At 45.1% G+C, this 18,687-nt stretch overlaps 1 long non-coding RNA gene across 1 annotated transcript in view; it reads left to right on the top strand.

The window, feature by feature from the left end:
• LOC712069 (uncharacterized) overlaps positions 1-18,687 on the top strand; it is a 241,669-nt gene that overhangs the window by 89,383 nt on the left and 133,599 nt on the right. Inside the window, exons 5-9 of the long non-coding RNA XR_013416724.1 lie at positions 9,084-11,813; positions 13,296-13,415; positions 14,794-14,863; positions 16,108-16,170; positions 17,923-18,181. This is a non-coding gene — a long non-coding RNA (uncharacterized LOC712069). The remainder of the gene's footprint in view (positions 1-9,083; positions 11,814-13,295; positions 13,416-14,793; positions 14,864-16,107; positions 16,171-17,922; positions 18,182-18,687) is intronic.

The raw sequence follows: 18,687 nt of genomic DNA on the forward strand, positions 1-18,687 counted from the left end.
TCTACTGTTTCCCATAATGGCTGCACTAATTTACATTACCACCAACAGTGTGTAACAGTTCTCCTTTCTCCACATGCTCACCAGCATCTATTTTTATTTTTTAACAATAGCCATTCTAACAGGGTAAGATATATCTCATTGTAGTTCAATTTACATTTTCCTGGTATTTAGTGATATTGGGTGTTTTACACACACCTGTTGGCCACTTGTAAGCCTCTTCTTGGGATATGTCTATTCAGATCCTTTGTCCACTTTTTAATTGGAGTATTTGTATTTTTTACTGCTAAGTTTTGAGTTCCTTGTATATTCTAGATATTAGTCTAGAATATACTAATTGGATGGATATACTAGTTGGATGAATACTTACTGAATATTTTTGCTATTCAACAGGTTATCGCTTCATTCTGTTGGATGTTTCCTTTGCTGTGCAGAAGCTTTTTAGCTTAATATAGTCTCATTTGTCTATTTTTACTTTTTTTTGTCTGTGCTTTTGAGGTCTTAGCCATAAAATCTTTGCTGAGACTCATGTCCTGTAGTGTTTCCAGTATGTTTTCTTCTAGTAGTTTTATAGTTCTGGGTCTTACATTTAAGTCTACAATCCCTTTTGAGTTGATTTTTGTATATGGTGAGGGACAGGGGTCTAGTGACATTCTTCTGCATTTGGTAGCATTTTCCCAGCACCGTTTATTTAAGATACTGTTCTTTCCCCAGTGTATATTCTCGGTTCCTTTGTCAAAGGAACTCCTTTGAGAGTTCTCATTAAGAAGCAATGTTTAGTTTCACCAAATACTTTTTATGCATCTATTGAGATGATAATATGGTTTATATCCTTCATTCTGTTGATGTGGTTTATCACATATTTTGATTCACATATGTCAAACAATCCTTGCATCCCTGGTATGAAACTCACATGATTATGATGTGTTGTTTTGATGTGTTGTTGGATTTTGTTGCTAAAATTTTCAATTGCCATTTTTTATTACTAACATTTAAATTTTTATTGTAAGCGTTTTAAACTTGTAAAATTTACATATACTGAAATGATCAGATTTGTATCAAATTCATCAATGAATTTTGACAAATACAGTCATTCACCCATGCCACTATCAACATACACAAAATTCTCTTTTTTCTGCCTTCAACTTAGCCCCCTTTCCCCAGCAGCCATTGATCTGATGACTATCATGATAGAGTACCTGTTCCTGTTTCAAAACTTTATACATATCCACTCATCCCATATGGCCTCCCTCATGTCTGGCTTTTTGCAGTTGGTGTAATATCTATGTGGTCTACCCAGATTGTTGCATATATCAGTAGTTCATTAATTTTTAATACTGGTAGTATTCCATTGTATCATTGAGTCACAATTTTTTTGTACATTGTGGGGGTATTCCCGGTTTTTATTGTTACAAATTAAGGAACTATGGACATTATTGTACACGGATTCTTGAACATAATCTTTATGTCTCTTGAGTAAATACCTAGGAGTGGAAATGCTAGCCATAGAGTACTAGCTCGTTTAGCTTTATTAGGTGATATAAAACTGATTTTCAGAGTGGCTGTTTTATATTCTCATAGGCAACGGATGAGACTGTTTCACATCCTTGCCAACATTTATATTTATTAATCATTTAAATTTCAGCCATTCTAATAAGTGCTTAGTGGTTTCTCACTGTGGTTTTACTTGGCATTTTCCCCTGATGACTATTGGCTATTTGTGTGTCTTTTTTGTAATGTTTCAGAAGATTTCTCTAAAGATTGTGGAAGGAGCTAGATAAACATTATTTCTCTCTCCCTAAGTGTTAGACCTAAAGTGGAATGTTTAGAATCCATCCACACTTCCCAGTCTGGCCCACTCAATCCTATATTTGCCCCTTAAAGTCCCCACTCTTTCATCCCTCTTTTATATTCTATCCTCTTCATTCTGGCTCCAGCTCACACCTCCAGGAAGTCTGTTACTGTGAAGGTCACTAACATGCTCAGTATTGTCATCTCTCCATCTGTCTGTACCTCTCCACAGCTTTCCTCACACTCAATAACTCTTTTCTTATTTTACTCAGTTCCTGTGGATTCACTTCACAAATATTAATTTGAAGTAGTCCTAACTGGAAGAAAGAATAGAAAATTATAAAAAATCTTCGTGAAGGCACCACCCAGGTTTGTCAATTGGTGACATTTTAATATTATTGGCTATATGTAGTATAGACAGAAAAATAATAGAAATATATGTAGATAGCCTTGATTTTCCACAGTTCTGATATGCATATATTTCAGTCAATACTGTACTGAGCAAATCAAGAATTGCAGGTGGATGTGAGTCTTGAATTTGGTGTATTCTGTTATATTTTTACTAAGTTTTAGGAAGTCTGCTTGCTTGAAGTCTTTTAGACTTGTTATTTTAGACCGGGTCTCACTCTGTCACCCACGTACAAACACAGCTCACTGTACCTCAACCTCCCAGGCTCAAGCGATCCACCCACCTCAGCCACCCAAGTAGCTGGGAGTATAGCTATGCTCCACCATGCTGGGCCAATTTTTGTATTTTTTGGAGAGGGGGGTTTTTTCCATGTTTCCCAGGCTGGTCTCAAACTCCTGAACTCAAGTGATCCACTCACTGTGGCCTTCCAAAGTGCTAGGATTACAAGTGAAGGCCATCTTGCCTGGCTTTGCTTTTAGACTTCTTTTAAATAGTTTCTTTCTGATTTTATCATTCATTTGCTTGCTTTTTCAGTTAATGTGGTCTATGAGATGAATCTGTGTTCATACAAATAGTTAATTTGTTTTCATTGCTGGATAGTATTCCAGGCAAGGAATATGCTACAATTTATCTCTTTCCCTCTTCATTGACCTTTAGGTTGTCTCTATTGTAGACCACACTGCAATGAACATTCTGACACATTGCCTCCTGCTCTCAGGGATATGTGAGTTCCCCTAGGATATGCATCTAGGAGTGGGCTCACTACAGTTTTTCACATGATGCTACATGATGCAGAATTGTTCTGTGGAAGAAATAATCCAAATGCCTATCAGGAGGGGGCTGGTTAAAAAGCACTGCACTCAAAAGGAGCAATCTCTATTTTGTTAAAATATTGCATATCTATACAATGGAGTATCATGAAAATTTCAAACAAAGACACAAAGAGGTAAGAAAGCTTTTGGTATTTCTTCATGGGATGGTCTTTGTGAAACATTGTGAAGGGAAAAGGCAAGTTGCAGGAAAGCAGATGTAGTTTGCTAAAATTTGAGTGAAATGGGAGAAAGATTATATACATATACATTTATATTTGCTTGTATATGCACAAAATGTCTTTGAAAGAATAAGCAATAAACTGATATGAATGGCTACCTGTCAAGATTGGGTAGAATAAGAGAGAATCTTTTAAATTTTGAATTTTGAGCCAAGTCAAAACATAAAATAAAATATAATTCCAAAGGAGAGAAAACAAACAAAAGCAAATACTTCAAAATAAAACAACTTCAAAAAACCAAAGCCCAACAGAATTAACTCTTTTACCTTCCTTAATATAAAAAATACTGTTTGAAAGTTATATGACTCCTTAAACAAGGATGTTTATTACCAGTATAATTCAGTATGTTGTTTTCTTTTTCATTGCACTATCTTTCTTTACGTGTCTGTCTTTCATTCATTAAAAGGCAGAATGAAGGCATGCTTCATTAACAAATGCAATTGGCTTGGTGAAGGAAATTTTGACCAAATCCTGATGTAAATGGTGAAGCTCAATCTATAAGGAATTCTGTGGGGTCCAATCTGGCAATTGTGGCTTCAGCAGGCTCAGAACTCCCTCTGCTGTCCATGTGCGTTCAAGTATGTGATATTTAGAAGAGAGAACACTTGGGTAATTCTCCTGGAAAACCCAAGATTGAATCCATTTGCTGAATTTGGAAGGTCCTCGTTATGGGCCCAATCTAAGTATTTGTCATATGAAGTCACCCTGTATTTGGATCAGAAGGTACACTCAGAGCTCCTAGGGTCACATCCCAGGCCCAAACAGCCCAGAACAGCAGACAAAGGCCTGTAGGTCAGTTTCGTAAGGGGTGGGAAGGATTGAGGGTGTGGGGGCCAGTTGTGAAGTAGTAGGAGCCCCAGATGCTGTGTGAAGCTGAGCCTCTGAACTGCCCTGTAACCCGACATTTGATTCCTTCCTGGGTGTCTGCCATTCCCGGGATCCCAAGGAAATCAAATGCTGCAGCCTTGGGTGGGGTGCTCTCCAGGATGGGCCAGGCATGGTCTAGTGTCTCCTATACCTCTGCCTCTCAGCCCTCTTCTGATGTTAGAAATCAGTATGGATGGCCTTAGGGTGGTGATTTTCAAAGTGTAACAAAGTGTCTCAAAGTGGGACAAGTAGCATTGGCATCACCTGAGAACTTGTTAGAAATGCAATTTTCAGTCCCTGCCTTGGATCTACTGCATCAGAAACTGCATTTTAACAAGGCCCCAAGCAGAATTCTGTATATTTCAAATCAGGCCTCTCTCTCTCTGTCTCAAGACTCAATATTGAGCAGCTGTGACTTCTGGATGGTCAGATGTGGGACACACTTCCTCTCCAGGAAGCTTCTGGCTCCTCAGTCAGCTTAATCTGAGTCCTGGCCTGGCCTAGGGGACAAAAATTCATGTCCTGGGTTCCGAGCAATGCTCTCCTGTCCTGCATGCCTGTCAGGCTCCTACTTATACTTCAAAACACAGCTCAAATGTTGTCTCTTATGAAACTTCTGTGACGCCTTGGTCAGAGCAGATGGTCTACATGTGTATCCACAAAGCAAGTTGCATGTTCTGCCAACCATTTGTGTAAGAATTTCCTTACTGATCTCCGCGTGTGCAAGGCTGGCTCAACCTCGAAGGCAAGGGGAGTTTGGTTTGTCTTACCTCAGTCCCAGCTCCTTTAACAAAATGCCTGGCACACAGTAGGTGTCTAATAAATGTTTGCCAAATGAAGGGATTGCCTGCAACAACCTGGCAGACAAGAAGGAGGAATAAAAACCCACAAGCTGAGTCAGGTGGGCCACCGTAATCCCAGCACTTTGGGAGACTGAGGTGGGCAGATCATGAGATCAGGAATTTGGGACCACCCTGGCCAACATGGTGAAACCCCGTCTCTACTAAAAGTACAAAAAATTAGCCAGGCATGGTGGCATGCGCCTGTAGTCCCAGCTACTCGGGAGGCTGGGGCAGGGGAATTGCTTGAACCCAGGAGGCGGAGGTTGCAGTGAACCGAGATCATGCCACTGCACTTCAGCCTGGTGACAGAGCGAGACTCCGTCTCCAAAAAGTAAAAAATAAAAAAATCCCACAAGCCAAAAGTGGCTGGGAGAAGATTTTCCAAGTCCCAGTGCTGTGTGAGCACAGGGCCCACTGATGTTCGCTTTTAGAAGCTTCCCAGCTGTCTTGTTTTCTTCTCATCAGAGACATCTATGCTCCCCAACCAAGGCCAACCTAATCACACATTACCTTTCAGGACCACCTTTCAGATTAGCCAGGTGCAAAACCCACACCAACTTCCTGCCTAGGCTCCAAATACTCAGCTGCAGGCCTAGTGTGGGGCTTCATGCTAATCCTAACACTTTGGGAGACTGGGGTATCAGATCGCTTGAGGCCATACATTAGAGACCAGTGTGGGCAACATGGCACAACCCCATTTCTACAAAAAACACAAAACATTAGCTGGATCTTGTGGTGTGTGCCTGTAGTGCCAGCTATTCAGGGGTCCGAGGTGGGAGGATCGCTGCAGCCAGGGAGTTCAAGGATGTACAGGAAGGAAGAGTTTATTTCTTCTTTCTGAAGTCTCCATCAGCTGGAGATTGTGCCCTGTGAAGTTGACAGGAGAAGTTGCTTGAAGCTAAGTTAGGACTGGGCACAGTGGCGCATGCGTGTCATCCTAGAACACTGGAGAGGCCAAGGCAGGAGGATCACTTGAGCCCAGGAGTTCAAGATCAGCCTGGGAAACATAGTGAGATATCTTCTATACAAAATAAATTTTAAAAATATACGGGCAAAGTGGTGCTTTCCAGTAGTCCTTACTACTCAAGAGGCTGAGGCAGCAGAACCACTTGAGCCCAGGAGTTTGAGGTGGCAGTGAACTATGATCGATCACTGCACTCCAAACTGGGTGACAGAGCAAGTCCCTATCTTTAAAAAGAAGAGAAAGTGACCAGAGTTGGGAGAGGACATTTGGACTTTTTCATTAAAATTGTATTTCAAATGTTGTCAAACTTCATAATCAGTATTTTATCCTTTTAGAAAGTAGAATCTGCTCAGTTACAGAAAATGTAAACAATGTAGAGAAGCGGAAAGATGGAAACTACCTGTGTCCCCACTGGGAGGATCAGGATGAATCTTTGCCTGGCAGAGCCTCAGACACATCAGTGGTCAGGGGCCCTGGAGCTGTGCTTTGTAGCTGCCCCCTGAGTTTCCACCCCTGGTTTCTGTGCATGTGGTGTCTGTGCAGGACGACTTAGTGTAGTCACACTGTGTGAGTTACTTTGAATCTTGCTTTTCAAACATTATTATTATCAATGAGCAACTTTATATGTTATCACAAACTCTTCTTAAATACTACTTTAGCCTGCTGTATACTATTTACAAAAAACAACCTAGCTACTCTTCTTTTGCATGTTTTTCTTCCTTATTGTAAATAGTGTCTGATTAATATCCTTATACCTAAAGATTCTTCTATATTTTGGATTTTGTTTTAGAATCATAGATTTCTCAAATATAAATTATCTGGTCAAAGGGTATGAATATTTTAACGCTCCTTATACATGTTATGAAATTGCTTCTCAAAAACAGCATCCCAATTGAATTCACCCATCATTCACCCCTTATTTGTCAAGCCCCTCCTCTGTACTGGGATGTTCTAGATGCTGGGGATGCAAGTGGTGACTGCACGAAATCCTGGCCTCAAAGAACATGTCTCAGTGATACAGACAACAACTTTAAAAAATATGCTAATATCAGTGGCAATTGTTATGGAGAAAATATAGCTGGATTAGAAGACTGGCATTGGTGAGGATGGCAGGAGATATATTTTATTGGGTAAGAGGTTCCTGAGAACTTGGCCAGGGGACATTTGAACAGAGACCCGAATGGTGTGAGGAGTGAGCTATGTACATCACCAGGGAGCAGGTGCATGTGGGAGTCACAGCAGGGGCCCGTGGCAGAGACAGGTTGGAGCAGTGACAAGAGGTTTGTGTGAGTGGAGACAAGTGAGCTGGACTGACAGTTGTGAGCTGAGGCCAGAATGGCCAGAGGGTCCCTGTGATGAGGGGCTGTTAGGAAATGGTGAGAGGAAGGGAAGAGGCTGGAGTGTCTGTGGGACGTGGTAGTGAGGATGTGCTCTAATTCCCATTTGAAAGGTTCACTCTGCCTGTTGTGTGGGTGATGGACAGCTGCATGAGAGGCAGCAGGCAGCCCAGCTGGAAGGCCCTTCTGATTTACTATCCTAGAGAGGGTGACTCTGGAGGGGAGGCAGTAGAGGAGTGAGAAGTGATTGGATTTGGGGTTAATACATTTTTCAGATGGTCTTAGCAGTTGTTTAATAGAGAACTACACATTTACTTACTGAACTTCCTTCCACAGTTGATTCCAGATGGCTTACTGCAACAACTCTAAATAATAAACCAAATACATGAATTATTTAAAAACCAACAGCTAGGAAAATATAGACATAAAATATTAAGGCTAGGGTAAATCTAGAACATTACTAGGCAAGAAGGAACCTCTGAAACATTTGCTGAAATGGAGTTTACTGTTTGCCTAGCCATGGATTTGTTGGTTCACAATTTTATTGCATCAGGAAGCCACAGAGGGGGGTGACAGTGCAGGTCACCTGGCCCTTGTTTTCTGTTTCAGGAATATTTCCTGTTTTACACTTAAAGTCAAAGCAAATTACATAACTGTAATTTGTTCAAAAATGAAGTCAACATCTAAAAAGTCAGAAAGTAAATGTACAAACCCCAGAGGTGTAAGGAGAGTCTACCTTTCTCACCAAAAATTGCCTCACCCTGCACTATTGAATGGATTGGGTCCTCTCAAAGGGCCCTAAGATGCAGGGGCAACTGGGCTGCAGCCCTAACTAGAGGTGTCCTTCTTTATACCTGCAGTTTCCTTACGCCTGGCAGCCAACTTCAGTGATCTCACCTGAGCTAGGAATTCATTTTTTTGGTGGTGGTTCTATTTGAGCCATTGTGTAGATTTAAAAATGTGGCATGGAAATTTTGCTATAATAGTTTTTCTTTGATGGAATTTGATATGCACGGTGGCTCTGGCTTCCCTGTCGGTCCCAGGAGGGAATGAAATGTCCTGCACTTTTTTTTTTTTTCAAGATCCCCATGTGTAGAAGGAATCAGGAGACTTGGAGTCAGGGGCCCCTCCAATCTCACCCTCCTCTTTAATGCTTTTTGGGGTGGGGACCTTGGCACTCTGCATATTTGGTTAATATAATTGTCCCAGCTCCTGAAATAAAAGCACAGGTGCACGTAACACTGACTCCTGCATGCAGTGCCAAGGTGGGGAGGTTTCCTGGATGCCAGGTTTAGCACTTTGACTCTCATTCACACACACACACACACACACACACACACACATATACACACACACACTCTCTCTCTCTCTGTCTCACATAAACACAGACTCACACACACACTAACGCATACACACAGGAACACACACTTGCACACACACACACATATTTAGACACCCACACAGATTCACACACACACATGCACACACACAGGCACACACTCATTCACACACACACAGCCTGAGCAAACCCTGGGACAGGCTGACCTCCGGGGCGGAGAAACGGGAGTCTTTCAGGTCCCTCTCAGCGGCCTTTGTCTCTTTTTCATGGAGGTGGAGGAGTCTGTACTCCATGAGGGGACGTCCTCTGAAGAAGGAGGGGATACTCAGGAACTAGGTCCAGAGATGGACAAGGATGGGAAAGTGGAGACAAAGCGGAGGGGGCGAGGCAAGAAGAGAGCACTCGAGGAATGGGGAGGGGGAGGACCTTCTAGCGGTCAGAAATGTCACAAGCAGAATTCGGTTGTTGGTTTTTGTGTTTTACTAGAATGGATTTAGTAAACCAGCCGGAGTGTGAGATAAGGAGTCTACTTTGCGAAGGACAAATCTTGCTCTCCTAGTTTGAACTCATCAGTAGTAGCTGGGAGAAGAGAACCAGGACCCTTGTGTGGGGCGTGCAACGCCCCTTTGCAGCGACTCCATTCTCTACATCCCACGGACCTCCACTCCCAGGACCACGTTGGTCCCCTCCAACTCAACAGGAAGAAAAGAAAGGAGAAGTCTGAAGGCTTTGGATCCTCCCTAGCGCGACTGCTTCCTCTGCCATTTATTCCCTGAGTGTCCTTGCCTCCGCTTCGCTACCCCAACCCCACTATGACAAAGCACATCCTGCGCGCTGGGGCCGGGAATCCTCCTTTGGCCTCTGACTCACTGTTGCCATTTCATCGCGTCCTGTCCTTCCGGCTACTGCCAGTGGGTGGAGCCCGAGAGAGCATCACCAAGATGGGCTGGATTCTTACAGCTTGGAGGCCTGCACAAACATTCTAGAGACTTCTTTAGATCCGGAAGTCAGCCTGAGTTTTTAGACTTGCTTCGAAAGACTTTGGCCCTTGGAAAACGGAAATCAATACTCCAGGACAAGATTTTCCTCGACTTTGTCTTAACTCAAAGACACTATAGCAGCGCAGTTTTCAAACGTGCTTTGAAAATAAATGGGACAATGTGTCCCCACTGGATTTTGCGTTTTCCTTTTTATTACAGCCCGCCCCTTTTGTGAAATTGTTACACATCTCCCTACTGCACTAAGAACAGCTCTATCAAAGGCACTTTGAGAAGGAATCAATGCCATGAAAATATGAAGTCCTCTTAAAAGAGAGTTTCTGGATTTGGGTTTTAATTAACACTTTGGTTTTTAAAATCCTGTAAGTATTTGGTTACCTTCCTAACATTTTCAAACAAATATTCTTTCTTAACCACCAAACAAATCCAAGTTTGTTATTTTTATTTTTTAATTTTATTTATTTATTTTTGAGACAAGTTCTCTTTCTGTCACCCAGGCTGGAGTGTAGTGGTGAGATCATAGCTCACTGCAGCCTCGAACTCCTGGGCTCAAGCTATCCTTCAGCTTCCAGAGCTGGGATTACAGGCCTGAGCCATCGTGCCTGGCTAAAATAAAATTTTAAACTATAATAAAAAATTCCAACGTTTCAGAGAAACTGAAAATCACAAAGTTATCCCAGTCCCTGTCAAAATTTTGGTGAGTAATCTTCAAGGTTTTCTTCTACTTAAAATATACATTATCTAAGTGGTATTACTGGCATTATAATTCCATATATCCTTGTCCTTTTAAAAATGGGTAAAAGTAGGCTGGGCACAGATCTTCTCATAACGATACTTAAAAATTCATCCTCCTCTTTTTAACAACTGCATGGAATTTTACTACACGGCTGTTCTTTAGGGCACTATGGAAATGTTATTTATCTTCATTGTGGTAGCAGATACGTTGTTGTGTAAAACAGTCAACGAGTACAACTCAGTGAGCTGTTCATTTCAAATAGATACATTTATTCATGCAAAGTATGCCCCAATGACGGTTTAAAAATATTATCCTTTTTGAGATTTGTATTTTGATTTTGTAAAACAAAACAAAACCCTTGTTCTTGTACCCAAGAGATGCACCCTGACACATCTGGAGGTAGAAGCTCATATTGTCTGTAACTTGATCTCGCAGGCTCTGAAATAAGCATGAGGAGCTGTATATTTACAGATTCACACACAGAGAAAAAATAGCTATGGTAAAAATGCTCATAAATAACAGAACTAGATAAAGGACAAAAATAAAAGTTAGAAATAATAAAACCACATATTTTAAATATTATTCTCGCCGTCACCTTTTCTCTCCCCTTTTCTCCCTCTTCCTTCCTTTCTTCAACACGTCCCCCCATCCTTCCCTCCTTTCTCCATTCTCTGCATGTATTCCAGCCTCCAGGCAACACGCGTCACTGCGTCCGCCTGAGGCAGGTCAGGGAAGGGACGCGAGGTGGCGCCGTCACCGCATTCTGTGAGCGGCAGCGCTCTGGGCCCGGCTGGTCTTGTATCATTTCGGTGACCTTCGCTCCAGTCTGTGATTGGGTCACACTCGGGGTGTAAATTAGGATCCTCGCTGAAGGGGCGGGACCCTGAGAGGCTTTTTCCTGGCCCCTTAGTTGTGGGTTTTCCTGCGGGCGGTGGAGCCCGTTTCCATCAGAACCGCCCAGAGGCGGGCGCTGCCTTCCTGGGGTGGCGGAGCAGCAGGAAGCGTTTTCGGATCCTGGAATCCGTGGGCGGCCCGTGGGAGGGACTGAGGCGCATTTCCCTACTCACCAGGATCCGAATCCGCCTCAGTGCTGTTTCAAGCGAGTCACAGTCCAGATCGCGCTCCAGCCCGGACTCGGAATTCCTGCCCCGCGGGTCTGCATTTCACAGCGGCAGGTGTGAGTGACCCGCAGCTGGAGACCAGAAGCCTGAAGGCAGCTCCGCCCTCCCCAGCCCGCAGCGCCGTTATTCAGTTTCTATATCAGTGAACACGTTTCGTTTTCCGTAGACCAGGGCGGGGTGACGGGTGATCCCAGTCCTTGCAGTGAACTCCGGGCCGCAGACTTGAAAACGCGCCGGGCTCCCAGCGCAGCCCCGTCCTGAGTTACACATGCGGCAGGCGACCGCACTGGGCCGTTTCTCTTTCTTTTCCGGACCCAGCAGTGGCGCCTAAATCTGCAAGGAGAAAATCGCCTGTGTGCTGGTAAGTCCAGGGATCTAAGGCGAGTGCTGAGAGAGAAAACGTAGTTGATGGACCTGGGAAGAAGCGGCTGGAGGTTGGGTAGAGGGGGAGGGCTTTGGACAGAAAAGACCTGGGAGGTTTGGTTGGGGAGGGGCAGCCAGGCCTAGACCCTGGGGAGCGACTCACCGGAAGTCCAAGATCATCACGGCCTCCCCTACCCCATAAAGGGAGGGATTGGCTTCTTGTCTTGTCGCGATCACATCTAAATGCGTTGGAACAAGCTTTACGTATTATTATTATTATTATTATTATTATTGTTATTATTATCGTCATTGAAGTATTAGAAGTCTTTTTGGGGGTGAGCTAAATGAGACCCTTTGCTGGAACTGGCGTGGGGAGAAAAAGTCCTTGAGAGAGGGTAGACACTGTGGAGGGAAGGGCTTGGGACCAGTGTCAGGAGAGCTGGGTCCATCTCCCTCTCTTTCCCTCACTACCCTTGTGACCTTTAGCAGTGTAAATAATCCCTCTAAGGTGGGGACAGGACCCCAATTCCTGCTGTGCTCAATAAATTATGATGACCGAAATAAATAATCAGTGAATATGGATGGGAAAACTGAGAAATTGTTAAAACTCTGTGATGTATGACATTTTCATCTACAGAAAAGTGTAGGCTAGGGGTCTTGGAGAATGGTTAGTAATCATAGGTAGAGTTCCATTTAAAAAATATGTTTGTAAGGCTGACGAAGATGGAATGGACACAGTTCCTGATCACAGATGGTTCACTGTCTATTGGAGGATGGCACCAGATGGTAAATGATAGCTGGGCGTGGTGGCACTCGCCTGTAGTCCCAACTACTCAGGTGGCTGAGGTGGCAGGATTGCTCCAGCCCAGGCATTCGAGGCTGATGTGAGCTATCATCACACCACTGCACTCCAACTGGGTGACAGAGTGAGATCCCCCAGCCCATTCTAAAAGAAAAAAAAGAGGAAACAAAAACAAAGATAACAGATGAGGTTAAAGGCAGGCTTGGTACCATCAGGGATGTTCAAACCGTGGGCTAAAATAGTGGTTCTAAAACTCGACTACACACATTGGAACCAGCCAGGGAGCTTTAAAAGATACTAAGGCTTAGATGTAACCTAGGCTTTCTGATTCCATTGGTTTTGGCTGTGGCCTGGAACTGTGGATATTAAAAACTCTTCAGGTGGTTCTATGAAGATAGGTTTGAGGACTCCTGACTAGGTGCCCTGAACACTAAGAAATGTGTACTGGGGAGGAGGCAGTTCTCTCAGTCGCAAGAGACTTTCCGGACGGCGTTAGTATTATTGAGATACAATTCATGTGCCTCAAATTTACCTTTTTCAAGTAGTTCAGTGACTTTTAGCATAATCACGAGGTTGTACTACAGTCGCCATTATATAATTGGGAAGACGTTTTTCTTTTTCTTTTTTCTCTTTTTCTTTTTTTTCTTTCTTTCTTTTCTTTTCTTTTTTTTTTTTTAGCAGTGGGAGTGGGGAAAGAACAAAGAAATCTGTAATTGGTCGTGAACTTTCCATTTGGCGTGTGGCCCCGCCCTCCCTGCTTATGATTGGTCCTCATCTCCAGGCATACATTTTCATTGGGTGAGCAGTCACCAGGGTGGGGCTAGGTGACTGATGAAATTTCTGCGGGGCCTTCTCCACAGCCAGGCTGAGTACCCACTTCTTGAGCCACTGTAAGGTTGGCAAAATTGAGGCCACGGAGATGGGACCCATCCTACTATTCCTCACATCCTACTATTTCCTCACTGTAAGAACAGCTGAGCAGCCGCCACAGTTCCCACCTAGCCCTGCAGCCCTCCTTTTTATTATTTGCTGACCCCGTAGTCATTTGTGTTTATGATCCTAGTTCTGATTTTCCTTATATAGCCCGCCAGGCCCTCTGCAGCCTTACTGAGAGCTAGCTTCTAAGAGTGACGTCGTTTCCTTTTTAAAATTCCTAACCTCAGTACTTGTTAAAGGCATACTCACAAATCCAATTTTTCCCTGTCCCATAGGGACTTTTCTGAGAGAATACATGTTAGACCCCTGCTGTTTAGAAGGAATAGGGAAATTCTTAATGTCCTTTTTACATCGTTCTATTTCTTTCCTTAAATTTGGACAAGGATTTAAGGATTTAGCTCCTTCATGACCCCCAGATTCCTTTTCCTACAACCTTCCTGTTGCCCCCTGATCTCCCTGTTCTTTACTTTGTGAGATGTATGGCGTGAGGGCAAGCGTGTTAGGGGATCCCAGGGCTTTTCATTGGGTGAGGGCTCTTTACTATGCTCTTTTTATTTCTCTTTAAGGGGAAACATGGGGTTAATTCACTAATCCAACAAACAGCATAACCCATTGCCTCTTGTGAGGATGGGGATTTATCATTCACATAAAGAATTAAAGCTGGCATACACATTCCTTATTTGAGCTAAACGTAGGCCAAAAGACCAAAGGCTGACGAATGGGCTCTCTAGGCTGGAGAAAACAGCAATACTTAATTATTTTTTGTTTTTCCTTATTCCTGGTTCAGGGGTTATTCCCCCAAGCCTGTAACATCCTCCCCAGTGGACTATCTGGTGGTATGCTGGAGGGGGCCTTCTCGGCTTCCTCCTTCCTTTGTCCCTAGTTCTAGAATTCTTGCTTCCCATTTTTGGTTGCTCCCTGAGTCTGAGTTTCCCTGTGTACTCAATGCCCCTTACTGGAGGTCTCTTCACAACCCGCAAGTCAACTGCTTTGTAACTGCTTTGTCCATCTCTGGCTGTTTCCTTCCTGGGAGAACAGGACCATGGATTGGGTCTCCACACTCACTTCGTATCTAGGATACGTCTCAGTCACACAAGATTGACATCCGAAAATGCCCAACCACCAAGGCAGTGCTCATAGTCCAATTTTCCCACCTGGGCTTATGCACAAGTTTGCCTGGTTGCCGCGGTCCCTGCTTTTCTTTTTCCCTGTGTCACTTTCATTGTCTTCTGAATAACAGTTTCAAGTTTGTCTATGGCTTCTGTGGGGAACCTGGACATCTGGACAGAATGGGCCACATGAATCCAGTGGTAAGCTTTTCCTCTTTCTGCCGAAGTCTCACTTCATGCAAGCACAGTGATCCTCATACAGGCCACTAGATTGTAGGAAACAAACTCACCCATCCAAACCCAAAGAATTGTCTCTCTCAGAGACCCAGAGAACAGTGAAAGTGAGACTTTTAGCAACAATTTTGCAGTATCGGGTGTCTGGAATGCAGACACACCAGGGACGGTTTCAACAAACAATTTATTCCCTAGTGCCCACGTCCCTCCCCCGGTTCCTCATTAGCTGAGTACTATGGGGTTATAGTCTTTCTGGATGTTGCCTATTGTAGTTTGATTAAAGCTTCAAGTATGTTCTTTAGAGTCTTTTTGCTGCATTTTGTTGCAGCCCATAATGCATTGCGATTGTCTCAGGACTCCTCAAACATTTAATTTATGGCCCTAATGGCTGCATTTAGGTGATAAGAAAGGGCACAATTATCTACATTGCAAGCTAGCCTAAACTAAATCATTTGGTGAGGTGGGGAGGGGATCGTCGAGGGGGCCCCAACTGATCGGCACCTGGCTGGTGCATGAAAAGGAAAGCAGGAAGGAGCTGGGGGATGGCTTAGTACATTTTGCTTTTTTATCTCTTTGTGTCCATGTGTCTCTTTATGTCCATATTAAACCTATGCTAAGGCACTTAAAATTGAAAATGAACCATCATATGTAGCTTATTTTTGACACCCTTAAGTTCTGCCCAAGCCAAGGCTGGGCTAAGGCCCTCGAACGTCCAGCTATGGCCTCCTCCTGCTGAAGGTGAGGACTGGGCAGCAGGGAGGGCCATGGCACCTGCTCTGTCCCCATCCCAGTCTGTCTTTCAGGCTTACCAGGTTGCATCTAGGTGGGTGAGTTGGGAATTGCATGCTGATTGCTGAGAGCCTGAATGATCATGGACTCAGAGGGAGCCAATAGTAAAGGCAGATGTGATCTGGTGAGAGGTTAGAAATTAGAAAGGAATCCGAGGAGAGGCAGAGCCTCTAGTCCCTTGCTCTCTGCATCACTCTCCCCTGTTTCTCCAGCCATCAGAAGGACACCAAGGAAAAGACCCACGAGGCTGACTGAGGGCCCCTGCATGCGCAGTTCCCTTTGTGTCCTCCCTTGTATCAGGGAGGGTCCTGAGTGCACACGGCCATCCTCTTCCACCATGCAGCTGCCCATGCGCCTCATCCGGGAGCTCTCTCTCGGGGGTGTTGTGTCCTCTGGGTCTCTCAAAGCTGTGCTTTTTCCAGGTTCCCACCATGTGGCCCCTGCCTCCCTGGCCCCTGCCTCCCCATTCCTTGCGGATGATATGCGTGAGTAGATAAGCAGATGTCCCTGGGCTATTTGGGGAGTGGGGACCAGCACCCTGACAGGGCAGCTGGTTCCCTGTTTTCATCCTATGTCCAGGTATTATTTTTCCAGCCCCCAAGAGTCACAGTCCTCAGGGGCTGTGTTTTTGGGGCTTTGTTCTGTGCTTTGTGGCCTCACCTTGCCTTTCCTGGGCCAATGTTTTTCTTCTTAACATCTTCATTGCCTGGCAAGTTTAAAATAAGAGACAGTCAGAATTGTTGTCCCCACAGTCAAGTTGTTTGAGGGCAGAGGAGAAAGCAGAAAGTTTTGTTTTTGTAAAGACAGAGGCAGTGCAGGAGACAGTGAGAGGCTGGGGTGTCCAGGAAACCCGAGTCTTTCTGCCATTTCCCCACTTCTGTGTGTCTGGCCGGTGGGGTAGTGGTGACTCATCCTTGAACCTAATTGCACTCAGGCCTCAGCAGATGGGATGGTTCGTCCCCTGCCCTGCAGCAAGAGGGCCCCGTCCAGGAGGCACCCACAGCAGGGGCAGTGCAGGTCTGTGGTCCCTCCTGCTCTCACCTGTGGTGTCTCCCATAGAGGGACTGTCAATTCTGCTTCCCTGTAGGCAGGAATGGTTTTCTCACAGGTCACTGGAATATTGGCCAGAACAAGGGGATGAAAATCACAAGTTAATTTCTCAAAATTCCTGCTTTAAATGTTGATGTCCATCAACATAATTTCAGCTGGATAATCTTAATAAGATGTCCTCCAATACTGATGCTGTAAAGCATGTTGAGTGGAACAGGAACTCAAATTTGGAGTTTCTTTTCTCGGAGGGTCCATGTGGGAGACTGTGGCTGTGGCAGTGGCAATAACCAGGTGCAGAGGGTGGAGGCAGCCTCAAGATGAGGGGTCTGAAGAAACCCTCTGCTCCACAAGGAGAAGAAGAATATACCCTGTGGGCTGCAATGGCAGTGGCCTGGGTGGAATCCCTGCTAGGAACATGGCAGGAAGGCTGTACAGTCTCACGAAGCAGCAGTTCTGGGATGGAGCTGCGTTTCCAGGGATGAGTGCACCAGGCAGGGGCAATCACAGCCCAAGTGTAGGTTATGGGGAGGGGAGGGCTCCTTGAGCAAGGGGGTCCCCAGCATCAGGTCAGGTGCAGACTCCATCCAACCACATATTTCCATGCTGGCCCTGTGAGCCCCAGGGCTTCCTGATGGGATCTCCAGTTAGAAGCTGCCTGCTCAGAGCCGGGAGGGGAGGAACGCTGAGCTGCTGGTGGAGGAAAGAACCCACAGTGTGCAGGGTCTGCCCTGGTGTGCAGGTGCCTCCACAGATGAGGAGGGCCTGGGGACTGAGGAGGAGAAGGACCCCGTGTGTGTGTGACCCAACCCAGGACTGGAGGGACATGGAGACAGGGCCAGGGCCTCTCTTTGGGGAGGCCTCCCACTGTGTCAGGGCTGGTCAGGCGTGAGAGGTGGGAAGGGCACTGAGTTTCCTCCTGGGTCTTGTTCCTTAGTCCTGGGGTCCTTTCACTCCCTGCACGATGGGTGCTGGGCACAGGGCAGGTGCTGATGCTGATAGAGTCATGGGAGGGGACTGGCAGGGGCTGGGAAAAGTGCCATGGGAGGGAGAAAAAAGTGGGGATGTCATCTTCCCTCAGAGACAGGGTGAATCTGATTTTCGAGTGACTGAGGAGGGAGAAGTCCTCAGGGAATAAAAGCAGTGCCCTGCACCCAGTGGAACATTTACTGTTTTTCTCTTTTCTCCAGAGCATGGGAACCTACAAGGCCCAGATCAACACCTGGTTGGGACAGGAGACCACCAGGGCACAGCTGGGATTTCAGTCTCCTGTGTCATCTCCTGGGTCCACTGGCTCCACTGAGGGCAGCTAGACTCTGCAGCCAGGCGGCCTGGATTCAACTCCCTGCCTGGCTTACCAGCACTTTCCCTCTTGGTGCTTCAGTTTCCTCATCTATGAAATGCGGAAATTAACAGCATTTATTTCTTGTGGTTGGATGAATGATAAGGGTTACCATATATGAGGTGTTTGCAGCTGTGCCATATGATTTTTGTAATTTTGTTATTTTATTATATTTTAATATATCACAGTGCAGTAACTGTATTATTATAGGTGAGCTTTATGAGTGAGTTTCCTGGTGACGGTTCCTCCTGGGGAGCCAGGACCAGCTTTCCTGGCACCTTGAGGTCTCCTCACCCCTGTTCTACTCTCCTGCATTACCCTATTCTACTCTGTCTTCATATTTTATACTATAGATATTTAGCTCTTAAACAGACATTTCTGGTCTGCATTTTATTTCAAGTGACTGGGAAGGGATAGAGTGTGAGGTTCAGGAGAGAAGGATAGGTCTGTCTTGATGCCTTGACACAGCACAGAGAAATCTCCCCTCCTCCTCCACATTTCTACATCAGTTCTCAGTGAGGGACAGATTCACAGCAACACTGAAAGGGCTGGGAAGAGATGGGGACATCTGGGGCCAGTGTTCAGGTGTTGACCCTGTGGGGAACATCTGCCC

This window comes from Macaca mulatta, chromosome 4 (assembly GCF_049350105.2).
Source record: "Macaca mulatta isolate MMU2019108-1 chromosome 4, T2T-MMU8v2.0, whole genome shotgun sequence".
In the NCBI taxonomy this organism is placed as follows: Eukaryota; Metazoa; Chordata; class Mammalia; order Primates; family Cercopithecidae; genus Macaca; species Macaca mulatta.